At 40.1% G+C, this 17537-nt stretch overlaps 1 protein-coding gene and 1 pseudogene across 5 annotated transcripts in view; both read left to right on the plus strand.

The window, feature by feature from the left end:
* The window catches only part of PRRG1 (proline rich and Gla domain 1), a 157013-nt gene that overhangs the window by 104303 nt on the left and 35173 nt on the right, over positions 1-17537 (plus strand). The window lies entirely within an intron of this gene.
* LOC119523443 lies at positions 11104-11935 on the plus strand (annotated as a pseudogene).

Genomic DNA, 17537 nt, shown 5'->3' on the forward strand with positions numbered 1-17537 from the left:
GTTAGCAAATTCTCTCAGCATTTGTTTGTCTGTGAAAAATTTAAGCTCTCCCTCAAATTTGAAGGAGAGCTTTGCTGGATAAAGTATTCTTGGCTGGAAATTTTTCTCACTCAGAATTTTAAATATATTGTGCCACTGCCTTCTCGCCTCCATGGTGGCTGCTGAGTAGTCACTACTTAGTCTTATGCTGTTTCCTTTGTATGTGGTGAATTGCTTTTCTCTTGCTGCTTTCAGAACTTGCTCCTTCTCTTCCGTGTTTGACAGTGTGATCAGAATATATCTCGGAGTGGGTTTATTTGGATTTATTCTATTTGGAGTTCACTGAGCATTTATGATTTGTGTATTTATGTTGTTTAGAAGATTTGGGAAGTTTTCTCCAACAATTTCTTTGAATACTCTTCCTAGACCTTTACCCTTTTCTTCCCCTTCTGGAACACCAATGAGTCTTATATTCGGACGTTTCATATGATCTATCATATCCCTGAGGTCCATTTCGATTTTTTCAATTTTTTTCCCCATTCTTTCTTTTATGCTTTCATTTTCCATTCTGTCATCTTCCAGGTCACTGATTCATTGTTCAACTTCCTCTAGTCTTGTACTATGAGTGTCCAGAATCTTTTTAATTTGGTCAACAGTTTCTTTAATTTCCATAAGATCATCCATTTTTTTGTTTAGTCTTGCAATGTCTTCTTTATGCTCTTCTAGGGTCTTCTTGATATCCTTTGTATCCCGTACTATGGTCTCATTGTTCTTTGAGTAGCTGCTCTAGGTGCTGTGTCTGTTCTGATCTTTTGATTAGGGTTTTTGGGCTTGGGTTATCCATATCGTCTGGTTTTTTCATATGCTTTATAATTTTCTGTTGTTTTTGGCCTCTTGGCATTTGCTGAACTTGATAGGGTTCTTTTAGGATTTGTAGACCAATTGAAGTCCTTATCTCTAATTTATGAGATCTACAGCTTCGTGGAGTACACTTTCTCTAACTAACCGGCAGGTGGCGTCCACGAGCCACCTGTTCTCCACAAGCCAGTTCTCCCCTGCTTAGCCTTTGTGGTGAGTGGGGGAGTGAGTCTTGTGGGGTCCAATTGGTGTGCCAAGCTTGCATGTGTAGTTGGTGTTGCCCGCCCTGTATATGGGGCGTGTTTCTGGGCAGTCGGAGTGGGGGTGGCTCTAACAATCAAATCTCCCTGGTGATCCTAGAGTTTTAAAGCTGCTGCAATAGTCTAATCCTTCAGTTCAGTGCTGCCACAGTTTGTCTCTGCCACTGACCCACAAGTCCTTGGTATTGGCGTATGGCTCCTGAGACTTGCAAGTGGGCCCCTCTTCCACGCTGTGCACCCCCTGGTCCTCTGTTGAGGGATGACTGTGCTATGTCACAGGTGAGTGCCGTCCCCCCAGGGCAGTTCTGGGCTGCTGGGCTGTGTAGGGAGGCTCCCGTCTGCTGAAATGATGGCTGAATGGGGCTTTGTTAATTCACACTGCTCCACCTTCCCAACTCTGGGACAATCAGCTGAGGTTGCAGGGAAGGCTAATGTCCACGCCCAGTTTTGTGGTGTGTGCCTGTTATTTGAAGCACTTCCGTCACACTGGGTTGTGTGGGGCAGCTCTGGGCTATGGGGCTGGCGATGGGCAGGAGTGGTTCCTGTCCACCAGGATGATGGCTGTGAGCGGACACCCCCCTTTTCTTGGGAAGTTGTGGTGTTTAGTGAATTTTCTCAGCCACTGGATTATTGCCTTTTGTCTCAGAGCTCTCTTAGTTCTGCTCTTGTCTTGACCTGCCCAAATTGCAAGTCTTTGAAGCTTTCTGTATTGGGCTTCTTAGAGTAATTGTTTTAGAAAAAGAAAAAAGGATTAAAAAAAAGGGCCCTCCTCAGAGATCTAATGGGCTATTGAAATGCTAAGAGACAAAGCAATTAGGGCCATTAAGGAAAGGTCCACAGGGCAGAGAGATCAGCTTTTCTTTGGGATTTGCATATGAGCTTCAGGGCCTGAGCTCTGCCCTTCCCCTTTCTGTGTTCACCAGAACTCCAAAAATCCTCCGCTTTTATTTTGGAGTTTTTCGTGTTGTTTTTTTCTATGCCTGTCTCCTCTCTGCTGGGCTGGCTGCTCTCAGATTCTCTGGTGTCTGGTCTCAGTCTATCTGTGGTTGGAGTTTGGATCAGTAGAATGAGGTTCTGATAAGGGCTGCCACTGCAGTTCTCCCTTCTCCTTTCCGGAGCTGACAGCCCCTCTTCCCACGGGACTGAGCCTGGCAGGGAAGTGTGTGGGTCCCCTGGCCACAAAAACTTACAGATTTCGCTGATCTCAGCAGTTCCACGTTTTCATGAGTGTTGTATGAAGTATGCCCAAAGTGAGATTGCTCTGTGGTATCCAGTCCACGCAGTTCCTGGCTTTCTACCTACTTTCCTGGAGGAGTAACTAAAACATACAGCTCACCAGTCCGCCATCTTGCCCCGCCTCTTGTGTAAGGTTTTATTGTTGATTGGCTCTTCTTGACTCTTGGTCTAATTTGTTAGGGAGCTTTAGAATACCCTGTGTTTAACTGTTCAGATTTTCTCCTCTCTTCTTCATATGTTGTTTGTCCTGAATATGTGGTACAATTTTTTAATGCAATTTTATTGAGATATATTCACATACCATTCAAATTATACAATTACTGACTCACAGTATCATCACATAGTTGTGTATACATCACCATGAGTGGTACAGTTTTTAAGCTTGCACTTTTTGTGCATTTGTTTCACTTCCAGGAGAAAGCCTCCTTTCCTCTGTTCCTTCTCTGGAAATCTTCATCTGTTTCATTTGTTTCCTGCAGAATTTTCTCCCCACGTCTTATGATTTGTTTAAATTCTCTCCCTCATTCAGTGCCACCCTTTCCTTACACTTTTCAGTTCTGAGACCTGTTCTGTCTTACAGCAGTTCAGTTTTCTCTCTCCCCCCTTTTATTTTCTGTGAAGCTTTTCTGCCTCTAGTGTCTTCTCCATTAGGGTATCCCAGCATGGGCACTCAGATGGGGTCAGTCCAGAAAGTTGGGTCAATCCAGAAAGGTCCCTTTTGCGTTTAGGTGGTCCAGCGAACAGAGACTGGATTGCATGTGTGCGTGCACATCTTGCCAACAGTTCTGGGGTCTCTCCCCCCCCCCCAGGGGGGGCCCTTTTGATGTGGAACTCCTTAGCCACTTGTGTTCTACCCTGGGTCTCTGAGGACTTGGGTCCCGGTGCCTTGATACGTATTGGATTCTGACTTGCTGCTGTGAGTGGCTCTATAATCTGCATCCCTGGCAGGATGAGCCTCGGTGATGCTGCCTCTGTGTGACTCCCAAGCTGTGCAGGACCAAGTGAGGGGGAGGGGTCTGGACTGGCAAGTCCAGGAGGGAAATCTCCTACCTGATCTTGGAGATTATTTTTCCTTTTTTTCAATTAAGCATTGTGGAGTCCTTCTCCAGTCTCTTTTGTCCTCCAGAGTTTCTAATCAAATGGGATTTGTCCTTTTATTTGTTGATTCTGAGAGGAGATTTTTCCAGGAGATGGCTTATGTTGCCATGTTAATGATGTCATTCTCTCTATATAATTTTTTGTGAGCATTTTCTTACTTTCTGACCCAGCAAGATGTTCTCAGCTAATCTTGTACTTTTCTAGCTCCACCCTTGGAATTGGCTGCATCTTTGAGGAGCCTTGGTTACTTTTAATTAGGAATAATATTTAGAAACCAAGTTCTGAGAATTAGGGTGTGCTCATTGCTAATGCGGTACCATTGCTTCTGTCCATTTCCATCAACAGAGCTAGAGAAAATATTTACCTACAGCCAACATATATTTTACTTGCATATATCCATATATACATACGCATATGTGAAATCACAAGTTCATTCTAGGGATAATCCCCAATTCTAATCCAGCCTTTCAGAGCTCTTCCTTGCTTTCTCCAGTGTATATTGGTATTTATCTTTTTTCACAATGAGAACCCTGGCCCCTAACAACATCAACATTAACTCATTGCTAAGTCCTGCAGTACACACACAGTGGTTTCAGAATTGTAATTCCCTTACCTGTATGGGGAAGGGAAAAATTTTTGTATTCATTCATTCATTCATTCATTCATAATCTATCCTTCCATCCTTGAAATCACTCCAGATGTATGCACAGAGATCATCCTAATTTCTTTTGAAGCTTTTTGTATAGTACTTCCTTGTAAGCGTGTGCCATAGTTCATTTAACTAGTCTTCTGTATTTAGGTATTATGTAATTTTGAGTATTTTTGCAATTACAGATATTGCTGCAGTAAATAACCTTGTGCCGTATGTGTTTTTGCATCCTTGGAAATTTATCTTCAGGGTAAATTCCCAAAAGTGGGATTGCTGTTCAAAGGGTTAATGCATCTGTAAATTTGTTAGTTATTGTCAGAGTACCCTCCATAATTGTTGTACCATTTTTTGTTTCTACCAGATATATGAGAGTCCCTTTTTCCTCACAGTCTCAGATTATATATTGAAGATATATATATTGAAATATTGCTAATATGTTCGGTGAGAAATGATACCTGAGTGTACTTTCAATTTGCATTTCTCTTATTAGTAAAATCAAACAATTTGCTATGTATTTATGGGCCATTTTTATACCTGTCTTGTGAACTGTCTTTGTTTATTGCCTTTTTTCTATCATATTTATGGTCTTTTTTTTTTCTCAATTTTTGAAAAGTTCTTTATATCAAAGTTCTTTTGATTTTTGAAACAATAGCCTTTATCTGTGATATATACTTCTAAAATTTTCTCCCAACTGCCATTTATATTTTGACTTTGCTTATGGTGTTTTTTCCTTGCAAAAATTTTTTTTTCATTTTCATTGCAGTCATACATTTAATGAATCTTTGTTTGAATCTGGATTTTTAGTCATAGTGGAAAGCCTTTCCCTATATCTCAATTATAGAAAAATTCACACAGTTTCTTCTAATATGTTTGAAGTTTTTCATTTAGATTTCTGATCCATTTAATGTTTATTACCGTGTATATTGTGAGTTATGGATCTCATTTTTCCACATGGCTATCCACTTGTCCCAACACCATTTATTATAAAGCTCCTCTTTGCCCCAGTGATTTGGGTTACACTTTATCATATACCTAAATTGTTAATTATAGAGGATTTATAGTATATTTTAATATAGAGTAGGGCTAGTTCCCCTTATAACTCTACTTTTTTCCGAGCTTTCCAAACTGTTTTTGCACACTTATTTTTCCATATAAACTTTACTATTAACTTGTCTAGTTCCAGCACACACACAAAAAGTTTATCAGTATTTTTATTGGAATTTCATTCACTTTGTAAATTAACTTAGCGATATTTGACATCTCCAAGAAGAGATTTCTTTCGGTTTGTTCCAGTCAACTTTTCTATCTTTCAGGAATAGTTTTCATCATATAGAGTTCACTCATTTCTTGGGTTGCTCCCTAAGTACTTACTGCTTTGGTTGCAATAAATATGAAATTATGTTCTCTTTCATGATTTCTTCTAACTGGTTATTGTTTGTTTATGTAAAAGCTATTGATTTTTTTTCAAAAAGCCTTATTGACTTATAATTGACATACAATTAACTGTACATATTTAAAGGGTACAATTTGGTAAGTTTTGACATATGTATACATCTGTGAAACCATCATCATAATCAAGATTGTGAACATATCCATCATTTCCTGAAGCTTCCTCATGCCCCATTGTAATTCCTCCCTTCTGCCCCTCCTTACATTTACCCCCTCCGGCAATGACTGATTTGATTCTGTTACTAAAGAAAAGTTAATATTTTTTACTTCTTTCTATAAATGAAATCATACTGTTTGTACCTCTTTAGTCTTTCTTCTTTCACTTGGCATAATTATGTCGAGGTATATCCATGTTGTTGCATGTATTAGTTCGTTCATTTTTATTGCTGAGTAGTGTATCATTATATGTATGTGCCACAATTTATTTATCAATTCACCTTTGATGGGCAGTTGGGTTGCTTCCAGTTTGGAGGTATTACAAATAGAATAGCTGTGAACATTCATGTTCTAAGTTATTAATTTTTTTTAAAAAATTAAACATTTATTTATTTTGATGAGTTCTAAGAAAATCCATGGCCCAAGTTCTACTTTCAAGTATTGGATTTTTTTTTCACCTTTTTGTTTTGGGATAATACAGAGAGTTCCCATGTACCCTTCACCCAGTTCCCCCCAATGGTTACATTTACATAATTATAGTATAATATCAAAACCAGGAAACTGACATTGGTGCAATCTGTGTGAATGTTTCTGTGCCATTTCACCACATGTGTAGATTCCTCTAACCACCACTGCGATCAAGATGCAGAACTATTCCCTCATCACAAACAACTCCCTCATGCCCTTAATAGTCATAGTTACTACACTCTCCAGCTCTGTAATTCTGTTATTTCAAAAATGCTATATAAATGGAACCATACAATATGTAACTTTTTAAATTGGCTTTTTCCACTCACGGTAATGCTCTTGAGATCCATCCAAGTTGTTGTGTGTATCAGTAGTTCATTCCTTTTTATTGCTGATTAGTATTTCATGATATGGAATACCACAGTTTTTTTTAACCATTTACTTATTGAGGGACATCTGGGTTGTTTCAAGTTTTGGGCTATTACAAATAAACTGCTGTGGACATTTTTTGTACAGGTTTTTATGTGGACATAAGTTTTAATCTCTCTGGGGTAAATGCCTAGGAGTATAATTGCTGGATTGTATAGTAAGTGGCTGTACCATTTTACATCCCCATCTACAATATACGAATGATCCAGTTTTTCTGCATTCCTGCCAGCTTTTGGTGTTGTCACTGTTTTTTTTTTTTTTTTTTTTTTTTAATGATTCTTCAGGGTTCTTTTTTTTTTTTAATTCATTTTTATTGAGATATATTCACATACCATGCAGTCATACAAAACAAAGCATACATTCAATTGTTTATAGTACCATTATATAGTTGTGCATTCATCACCAAAATTAATTTTTGACATTTTCATTACCACACACACAAAAATAATAAGAATAAAAATTAAAGTGAAAAAGAACAATTAAAGTAAAAAAGTATTTTGTTGAGAATTTTTGCATCTATATTCATTAGGGAGATTGGCCAGTAGTTTTCCTTTTTTGTAGCATCTTTGCCTGGTTTTGGTATTAGATTGATGTTAGCTTCATAAAATGAGTTAGGTAGTGTTCCATTTTCTTCAATGTTTTGAAAGAGTTTAAGTTCTTTTTGGGAAGTTTGGTAGAATTCCCCTGTGAAGCCATCTGGCCCCGGGCATCTATTTGCAGGAAGCTTTTTGATGACTGATTGGATCCCCCCGCCCGCGACTGGCTGGCCAAGGTCCTACTATGTTTTTTTTTTTTTTTTTTTAAATTCAATTTTATTGAGATATATTCACATACCATACAATCATCCAAAAGTGTACAGTTGTTCACAGTACCATCATATAGTACCTCATCACCCCAATCTATTTTTTTGAACATTTTCCTTGTACCAGAAAAAGTGAAAATAAGAATAAAAAATAAAAGTAAACAAGAACACCCAAATCATACCCCCACCCACCCTATTTTTCATTTAGTTTTTTGTCCCCATTTTTCTACTCCTCCATCCATACACTGGATAAAGGGAGTGTGATCCACAATTTCACAATCACACTGTCTTCCCTTGTACACTACATTTTTATACAATCTTCTTCAAGAGTCAAGGCTACTGGATTGCAGTTTGATAGTTTCAGGTTTTTACTTCTAGCTATTCCAATGCATTAAAACCTAAAAAGGGTCATCTATATAGTGCATAAGAATGCCCACCAGAGTGACCTCTTGACTCCATTTGGAATCTCTCAGCCACTGGAACTTTATTTTGTTTCATTTCACATCCCCTTTTTGGTCAAGAAGATGTTCTCAATCCCATGATGTCAGGTCCAGATTCATCTCCGGGAGTCATATCCCACGTTGCCAGGGAGAGTTACACTCCTGGGTGTCAGATCCCTGTAGGGGGGAGGGCAGCGTCACTATGTTTTAGCCATTCTGATAGGTATATAGTGGTATCTCATTGAGGTTCTAATTTGCATTTCCCTAATGGCTAATGCTGTCAAACATCTTTTGCTGTGCTTATTTGCCATCTATGTATCCTCTTTGGTATCTCTTCATGACTTTTGTTTATTTATTAGTTTGATTATTTTCTTTTACAGTAGAGTAGAATTTTGAGACTTCTTCATATATTCTAGGCATGAGTCCATTGTCAGATATGTGGTTTGTACACTATTAATTTTTATGTGTTAATTGTACATCTGATTACATTACTGACCTCTTTTATTGCTTGAGTTACTTTTACCATTGCCTCTAAAGCTTAACAGTGTTTTAAGCTTACCTGTCTGGCTTTGGCTCTCCTTTTCTGTCCACAGAGACAGGATGCTGTATTTCAGTGATCTTCAAAGCAAATAGAAGAAACTCCTTCAACTATAAGAGAATTGCTTGATTAGTCTACACACATCTTAGGGAAAAAAAAAGAACTCTCTTAACTCCTTATCCCCTTCTACCAACCACCTAATTTCTTGGAACTTTGCTCTGCTCTGTCTACACTCACTTCCCTAGTGATGTTTCTGGTCTCATGGCTTGAAATGTTGATGATTCCCAAATTTATTTTTCCATCCTGAATGGCATCCTCTTGCCCCTTCCCTAAATTATTTTTCTTCTCATCAATAATCACCATCTGATACCTATTTGTTGTATTTTTTTATTGTTGCTTTTCCCAGGGCTGTTAGCTGTATGATGTCAATATTCTGTTTTTTTCATAGCTATAATTCCTAGCTTATGAAACAGGGCTGGCATATAATAGGGGATAAATAAATATTTGATGAATGACGGAAGGAAGGAACAAATGGATTGGCATGTTACAAAGTACATTTGTTGCATAGGAAGAAGTGATTTAAAACCTCTTCACAAGTTGGCTGATACAGATTTTAAAATGCTTTTTGTGATGTTGGTTTTCTGTTTGTTCCCACTTTTATAGTTTAAAGTCTGTAATCCAAGTTTGTTTTGCCACTAAAAACATACCATTTATAATAAGGTGCGCCCAAGGGCTTTTGGTCTAATAAGTGGAATAAAAATGGCGTTCTTATCCTTGATCTATTTCAGAACAACTATTTCAGAATAGTGACTGTAATGTTAAGGATTTAGCATTGAACAGCACAGTTTCACCTTTGAAGTTCATGATCCATTTAATCCTGGCAGTGAAGATGATTGGCTTTTGGATTTCCTTTCTACTCTTAGGCTACTTATTACTATCTATATCACTCAGAACAGATTTATTCATATATATCTTTTCATCATTGTCAAACTTGGACCATGTGAATATAGAAGTCTGCTTTCAGAATATTTTTGTGATTCTGTATCTAATTTGCAACCCAAATCTAAGCCATACAACAAGGAGAAAAGAAGTATTGTAGTTCACACCCCTCATTTTAACCATGTAGTAATTTGGTCATATTTATTCAAAAATTATCTGCTGAGTGCCTACAATGTAACAGACACAGACCATACAACAGTGATAGCTGCCACTCCCTGGTGGCATATTAGATCTGGTAGAGACAGCAGAAATGTACAGACACACTCACATAAACAGTAATGTTATCAGAATGCCATGGTAAATTCCTGTTTTTATCACATTGATCTGCTTTGGTGTCTCAGCTCTGCCACCTACTGGCTATTGCTTTGTCGAAATATTTCACCTTAATAGGCCTTCCTTTCTGTATCTTTAAATGGGGTAATTAATTGTACCTATCTCATTAGGTTTGGGGCTGTGCGTTTAGCATGGTGCCTGACAGGGAAAACCTTCAACAAAGATATTTTTATTCTGTTTTTCTTAGGTACTGAATTATAGCCTCTTTATTTAGGAATCATCATTTGATTGCTACTATTTTTTCTCTCTTTACCTCTCTATGGGTCCATGAGTGTTCTCTGCATTTTAGAATTTGCGGTCTTAAGCTAACATAAAGAAAATAGTAGTAATTCTTTAAAACGACTATTTCAGAATTTTTATTCATGAATAATTGGTAGTTTATTTTTGCTTGATTTATGCTTGACTTTCCAGAATGGTTGTCTTCAAACTTTATGTTACACAAGAATCAGCCTGGGTGCTTACCAGAACTGAGCAGTCGCACCCAGCACCCAAATCTTGATTTCTAATATCATTCTACAGTAAAAGAAACTAGGACTCTTTTGGGTAGACTGATTCTAGGACTGGGGCAGGAGACTATGAAATGAGCTGGAGCATGTTGTAGTGCCAGAAAGTAAGGAAGTGCTAAAACACACACACACACGAATGGGAGCATGTAATGGGACATAGGAACCAACCTGAATAAGCTCTCAATGGCCAAAGCAGGAACAATTTGAGCAACAAAATAATGTAGTATAGGAGTATAAACCAAAGTATAAAATAAATATATGAGTCCATAAGGTGTTAAATGATTGAATAGGTGAGAAGAGACAGATCTGCCATACAGATGAATTCCAAATTATGTATGTAAATGACTGCTCCCCTCCAGGAGGTGGAGTTTCCTTCCCTCCCCCAAAAGTTTCCTTCCCGCCCTACCTAAAAGACCTATCATGCCCTCACATTCAGACGAGAAGCCTATTGGTGAAAAAGACATCATAACTGCACAATAAATCCAGCTAATTGCCTACACTTACTAAATGAGTCTCTGTTCCCCAAATATCAATGAACAAAGGTTTGCCAGATACTTGAGGAAAATGAAAGAGAAGATCATAATGAACGGACAGCACTAATTACGGAAAAGAAACCCAACAGATAATCCAGGAAACAGAAGAGAACTTTACCAACAAACTCAAATTCATATTCTCAGATATTGAGAGAAGATAATGGACTTAAAAAATAAGAACAGATTGCTATAAAAAGGAGCAATTAGAGGACAGGAGTAAGTTCTTGGATATTAGACATATTTATGTCCAAATTAAAACCCCAATAGAGACGAGAGATGCTCAGCTCAAGAGTAGTCGTCCCGTCTCTAGTTTAACCAGGCTCACAGGGAATACCGCGCTGGTCTACCCTGTGGATAACTGATTAGCCCTCCAAGGACAAAGGCAACACCCCCCACCTCCCCCACGTTCCTAACCTTCCGGGCCCGGAACCCCCTCCTCCTCTTCCGGCTCAAAGCCCACTCCCCTTCCTCTTTGGCCATCCAAGCCCAAGGATCTCTCCGCACACAGCCCTGGGAGCGGTCTGAGGCCGGTTCCCGCTCTGCTGCCGACCCAGCGCCATCGCCGGCCCTGCCGCCCCCAGCCATGACAACTGTGCCACCGTCGCAGGTGTGCCAGAACTACCACCCCAACTGCGAGGCCGCCATCAGCCGCCAGGTCAACATGGAGCTCCACGCCTCCTACGTCTACCTCTCCATGGCCTACTACTTCGACCGCGGCAACGTGGCCCTGCACCACTTCGCCCAGTACTTCCTGCGCCAGTCCCACGAGGAGAGGGTGCACGCCGAGAAGCTGCTGCAGCTGCAGAACCAGCGCAGGGGCCGCATCCTGCTCGTCAACACCAGCAAGCCCCCGAGCACAACGACTGGGAGAGCGGCCTGAAGGCCATGGAGTGCGCCTTCCACCCGGAGAAGAGCGTGAACCAGGCCCTCCTGGAGCTGCACCAGCTGGCCACCGAGAAGAACGACGCCCACCTGTGCGACTTCCTGGAGACTCACTACCTGCATGAGCAGGTCAGGTCCATGAAAGAGCTGGGCGACTATGTGACCAACTTGAGCAGGCTGGGGGCCCCGGAAGACGACATGGCGGAGTACCTTTTCAACAAGCTCACCCTGGGCGACAGTGACAAGGAGAACTGAGCCTTAGGCCGGCTTCCCACAGCCAGGGGCGATTCCCGGTGGTCACCAGGGCCCCACATGCAGAGTTCTTTGAAAGAGCCTTCTCTTAAGTTTTTTTTCTTTCCATTGTACCATTTATTGCAATAAAGTGATTTGGTACCAAAATAAATAAAGGTCTCCAGGTGATTTGTGTGTGCAAAATGCTCAGCTTTTTAGAACCAGGCAAATCCCCATGCAGATTTAAAACTGGTATCTGCGGGTTTTCAACTGGAGTCTCTTCACCCATCCATGCCCCAACTTTATGCAGCTAAGATCCTCCAAGGATGGAGGGACTAGGTATCCCAGGGGACCCCAGAACATGGAATTAACCATTCCCTTATAAACAGTCTAGGTAAAGGGGTGGTCTGGGGCCTGGGTGTTTGTGTATGCACATGTGTGATAAAAGGATAAAAATGTGGTCTGGAATATGTGGTAGTCATTGCCTCTGAGAAGAAGTGAAGGGGATGGGATTGGGCAGTAATTAAGATAAAGGGAATCTGAATTTTATATGAAAATTTTCCATTAATATACATGTACAGATGTTAAAGCTTGTTAATTCTGGGTAGGAAGCTGGGGACCTGAAAAACTGCCCTGTCTGAGTACCGGGGGACAGTGACAAGGCGAAGTGAGCCCTAGGCGGGCTTCCCCACAGCCATGGGGTGACTTCCAATGGTCAGCAGAGCCAGGTGTGCATGTTGTCATCACAAAACTTCCACTTATGTTTTCTTTCAATTTTACCATTTCTGCCAGTAAAATAATTTGAATCCAGAAAAAGAAAAACAGCCTCAATAGAAGGGGTGAGAAATATAAGATAATGGCTGAAAGTCAAATTACTGATTTTGAATATGAAGTAGAATAAATCTCCCTGAATATAAAGCCATTGACTCTGGCTTCTCTGAAGAACGTACAGTGGGGGATGAGTGGAAGCAGGGAGGCTAGTTGGGGGCATTGCAGGGGTCCAGGGGAGAGTTGAGGTGGCTCTAACTATGGTGATGGCTGAGGAAATGAAGAGATGTAGACAAATTCCAGATGAATTTTGGACACGTTGACAGGATATTCTCATGGCCCAGAGATGAAAATAATCTAGGTTCTGGGGTTTGGACTTGAGCCCCTGGGTTAATGGTGGTGGTCGTTATTAACCTGGGGACATTTGCAGGGAGTATACCTGGGTTAGAAGGATGGGGAAAGTATGTCATGTAAATTCTGAAGAGCCTATTAGATGTCCAAATGGGCATAATAGGGCTATTGATAATATAACATCCCAAATTTATAGAAATCCACACACTTTACCAGACAGGTTCTCAAGCTTTGCTGCAGATTACAATCAACTTCAGAGCTTTTTAAAAAAAATCCTGGTGTCCAGGCTGCATTCCAGACAAATTATATCAGATTCTGTGGGGCAGGACCTTGGGATCTCCCTAGCATTGAAAACATTTTCCTGATGTCCTTTTACTTCTTTGTTGTGAAAGAAGGGGAGCACACTCCGACTTCAGTGTTCATGCAAAAGAAAGTTTTATTCTACTCATTTCTACAGGTCTTTATAGCATACAAGGTAGTTTCCTACATGACTCCTTTCAGGTATTTCCAGGAGGGTACATTTTTTCTAAAGCCATGAGGTGTATTTACATATCTTTAGTCTTAAGGGGCAATTTCTTTGGGGGCTAGACGGGAAACAGTGGGGGCAGGAGACAGGAGCAGGGAAGGAGCCCAGCAGGAGCTCAGAGATTATTCCCTCATCTAAATTGCAGTCTGCTTTCAGACATGCAAGGCTTTTGGCCTTTTCCTAGCCCAGAGCCCGCCTTCAGGCTTCCAGATTTTAGGAAATGGGCTCTATGTATAATCTATGGAGCCAGGGTACCTTCCGTGTCTCCACACTTTGTCTATATTTTCTTTAGCTCTTTGAACGTATTTAAATCTTTTTCTCACATGGGCCATCATTTGTTTCTTTGTATGTTTTGTGGTCTTTTTTCCCACCCTGAACATTTTTATATTTTAATGTGTTACCTTTGGAATTAAGGTGTCTATTCCTTACCCTTATATCCTTAAGCTTGTATTCAGCTAGTGTTTTAACAGAGATTTCCTCAAATGCCAGGAGCTAACAAAATAAAAAAAGAAAATGTCTTTCCTCATCTTTGCAGATTGGCCTTTGCAAGGGCTCTACTCCTAAGGTTAGCCATCCTAACAGTGAGTTTAAAGAATAGCCCAAAGCAAAAGTGTGGGGTCCTCTCCAGTCTTTTCTGCACACATGCCTTGTCCTGGGCATGTGTGCAAGGCTTTAGGAATTCTCCAGTTTACAAGGATCTGGATGTCAACTTTCCTCTTGGAAATAGTGTTTCCTCATTGTTTCAGGTGCTACACTGTATGTCTCACAGCTGGTAATCCTTTGCACCAGGCAGCTGTGTTTTGACTGTACCCCTACAGTGTTCTGTAGGAAAGCTCTGTGAGCCACCTCTGCATGCAGGGCAAGTTCTGGGATGGCGAGCCTGAGATGAGTGTCCTGGTTTAGTCCTTCATGTTGTCACCAGACAGACTGGCATAGACATACATGCACCCAGTATGTACATGAAGGGATGGGGAAGGGGCCAGCCAGGGTACCAAGATAATTTCCTATCATTTCAAGTTTTCTTTTTCTTGATTCAGTCTTTTCCCTATTACTGTAACTCTTACTATTTTCTGGAGCTTTGAGAAAGATGGTTCTGCCAGTTTTTGCTTGTTGCTTAAAGTTTCTGGGGATTGGGGGGGGGATGGAGTTGTGGAGCTTCTCATTTGACCATCATGATGATGTCACCCCTTGACATGGAAGTTTTTAATCTCACTCAAAATTAAGTCCATGGTTTAGCTTCATTTTAAATTAACGTATTTATCAAGTGCATGCTATCTGTGAGGTACTGTTTCAGGTGCTTTCCAGATATTGTATGTGTTCTTGTCATAACAACCCTTTGAGGTATTGCTCTTCCCTGTTTTACATGTGAGAAAATGGGCTCAGAGTGGTGTCATTTTCTGATACTGCACAACTAGTAAGTGATAAGAGCCAGAATCAATCCCTGACACCTTCATTAGCACACACACAAAAATAACAAGAATAATAATTAGAGTGAAAAAGAGCAATTGAAGTAAAAAAGAACACTGGGTACCTTTGTCTGTTTGTTTCCTTCCCCTATTTTTCTACTCATCCATCCATAAACTAGACAAAGTGGAGTGTGGTCCTTATGGCTTTCCCAATCCCCTTGTCACCCCTCATAAGCTACATTTTTATACAGCTGTCTTCGAGATTCATGGGTTCTGGGTTGTAGTTTGATAGTTTCAGGTATCCACCACCAGCTACCCCAATTCTTTAGAACCTAAAAAGGGTTGTCTAAAGTGTGCGTAAGAGTGCCCACCAGAGTGACCTCTCGGCTCCTTTTGGAATCTCTCTGCCACTGAAGCTTATTTCATTTCCTTTCACATCCCCCTTTTGGTCAAGAAGATGTTCTCCGTCCCACGATGCCAGGTCTACATTCCTCCCCGGGAGTCATATTCCACGTTACCAGGGAGATTCACTCCCCTGGGTGTCTGATCCCACGTAGGGGGGAGGGCAGTGATTTCACCTTTCAAGTTGGCTTAGCTAGAGAGACAGGGCCACATCTGAGCAACAAAGAGGCATTCGGGAGGAGGCTCTTAGGCACAACCATAGGGAGGCCTAGCCTCTCCTTTGCAGCAACCGTCTTCCCAAGGGTAAAACCTGTGGTAGAGGGCTCAACCTATCAAACCACCAGTCCCCTATGTCTGTGGTCATGTTAGCAACCATGGAGGTGGGGTAGGTGAATACCCCTGCATTCTCCACAGGCTCCTCAAGGGGGCACTACATCTTTTTTTTTTCCTTGTTTTTCTTTTTTTTTTTTTTTTAACTTTCCCTTCTTTTTTAAATCAACTGTATGAAAAAAAAGTTAAAAAGAAAACAAACATACAATAAAAGAACATTTCAAAGAGACCATAATAAGGGAGTAAGAAAAAGACAACTAACCTAAGATAACTGCTTAACTTCCAACATGTTCCTACTTTACCCCAAGAAAGTTACATAATATAGCAACATTTCTGTGAACTTGTTCCTACTATATCCATCAGAAATTAACAGACCATAGTCATTCCTGGGCATCCCCAGAACGTTAAATAGCTTATCTGTTCTTCTTGGATTATTGTTCCCCCTTCCTTAATTGCTCTCTATTGCTAGTTCCCCTACATTCTACATTATAAACCATTTGTTTTACATTTTTCAAAGTTCACATTAGTGGTAGCATATAATATTTCTCTTTTTGTGCCTGGCTTATTTCGCTCAGCATTATGTCTTCAAGGTTCATCCATGTTGTCATATGTTTCACGAGATCGTTCCTTCTTACTGCCGCGTAGTATTCCATCGTGTGTATATACCACATTTTATTTATCCACTCATCTGTTGAAGGACATTTGGGTTGTTTCCATCTCTTGGCAATTGTGAATAATGCTGCTATGAACATTGGCGTGCAGATATCTGTTCGTGTCACTGCTTTCCGACCTTCCGGGTATATACCGAGAAGTGCAATCGCTGGATCGAACGGTAACTCTATATCTAGTTTTCTAAGGAACTGCCAGACTGACTTCCAGAGTGGCTGAACCATTATACAGTCCCACCAACAATGAATAAGAGTTCCAATTTCTCCACATCCCCATGACAACATGGATGAACCTCTATGTTTAATTTTTTGAGGAACTGCCAAATAGTTTTCCACAGCAGCTACACCATTTTACATTCTGACCAGCTATGTACGAGGGTTCTAATTTCTCCATATTCTAACCAAACCTCATCTTCTATGTTTTTTATTATAGCCATCCTAGGAGGTTTGAAGTGGTATCTCATTGTGGTTTTGATTTTTATTTCCATATGTGACTAATACATCAAGCAATTTTGCTGTGCTTATTGGCCATTTATATGTCTTCTTTGGAGAAATGTATATAGAAGTCCCTTGCCCATTTTTAAATTGGGCAGTTCGTCTTGTAGTTGAGTTGTCAGAGTTCTTTATATATTCTGTATATTAAACCCTTATCAGATATGATTTGCAAATATTTTATCCTGTTCTGAGGATTGCCTTTTCACTCTCTTGAGTATCCTTGGATGCACGAAAGTTTGCGTTTTTTTTTTTTTTTTAATTTTTTTTATTGAGATTGTTCACATACCATACAACTATCCAAAGATCCAAAATGTACACTCAATTGCCCATGGTACCATCATACAGCTGTGCATCCATCACCACAATTAATTTTTTTTCAATTTTTAGAACATTTTCATTACTCCAGAAAAGAAATAAAGACAAAAAAAGGGAACTCAAATCCTCCCATACCCCTAATCACCCCCCTCCATTATTGATTCATAGTTTTGGTATAGTACATTTGTTACTGTTGATGACAGAATGTTAAAATACTACTAACTGTAGTATATATTTGCAATAGGTATATATTTTTTCCTATATGCCTCCATTATTCTAGTTACAGTGTCATATATTCTAGTTTGTGAGAGAAATCTAATATTTGTACAGTTAATCACGGACATTGTCCACCACAAGATTCCCTGTTTTATACATTCCCATCTTTTAACTCCAACTTTCCTTCTGGTGACATATGTGACTCTGAGCTTCC

Source organism: Choloepus didactylus, chromosome X (genome assembly GCF_015220235.1).
Source record: "Choloepus didactylus isolate mChoDid1 chromosome X, mChoDid1.pri, whole genome shotgun sequence".
Lineage (NCBI taxonomy): Eukaryota > Metazoa > Chordata > Mammalia > Pilosa > Megalonychidae > Choloepus > Choloepus didactylus.